This window comes from Lepidochelys kempii, chromosome 3 (genome assembly GCF_965140265.1).
Source record: "Lepidochelys kempii isolate rLepKem1 chromosome 3, rLepKem1.hap2, whole genome shotgun sequence".
NCBI lineage: Eukaryota > Metazoa > Chordata > Testudines > Cheloniidae > Lepidochelys > Lepidochelys kempii.
In genome coordinates, this window is record NC_133258.1 from 37,838 (window position 1) to 38,717 (window position 880).

Below are 880 nucleotides of genomic sequence, written 5' to 3' on the forward strand. Positions count from 1 at the left end.
GCGGCTTGGCTGGCACTGAGCGTGGGCGCACCCTTGGCGCATGCTCAGTGGCATCTGCTGAAGCTGCTGCCCGTACTCTGCCCTGACTTGGCATTAAGGGGGCGTGGGCAGAGTCTGGGCAGGGGGCGGAAGCTGACTGTGCAGGAGTGTAAAGCAGCAGGCACTACATCTCCCATCATGCATTGCTTCACTTTTCCCTCCCCACCCACCCTGCTTCTCCTTGCTGGGCCAGGCTCAACCCTGATTTTGTGGCCCCAGAATTTCACACGCCCCCAAGCACCCCTCATAGAGGTTGTAGGTGTGGTGCCCCCAGGGGCTGGGGTCAGGGGTCGATGGGAGGATTGGAGGGTGGGGTACCCTGGGGGGCTCCCTGCAGACTTGGGGAGCTATAAAGAAGGGGAAGGTGACCGTGCTCATGTTCCCAGACGACCAGAGAGACAGGGTGGGTGAGGTAATATCTGTTATTGAACCAGCTTCTGTTGCTGAGAGAGACAAATTTTCCAGCTTACACAGAGCTCCTCTTGAGGTCTGGGAAAGGTACGCAGAGCATCACAGCTAAATACAGTGTGGAATCCTCTGCCCAGAAGACCAGACATTCCAGTACTGCTGGGAATTGCATGGTCCCAACCCCAGTGCCTAACCCAGAGGTGGCTGTATCTTAGCGCCAGGCCACCAGGGGTCACTGCCCCAAAGGCCACTACCCAACCTGACCACCAGGGGTCACTTCAGTGATGGGGGAGGGATACATGCAGGGCATGCCCTCATCTGGCCACCAGGGGTCACTATTCCAATAGGGAGATACACAAAGGGCATTGCCCCACATGGCCACCAAGAGACCCTGCTCCCATTTGTAGGATACATTAATGGCACTGTCTTGTCT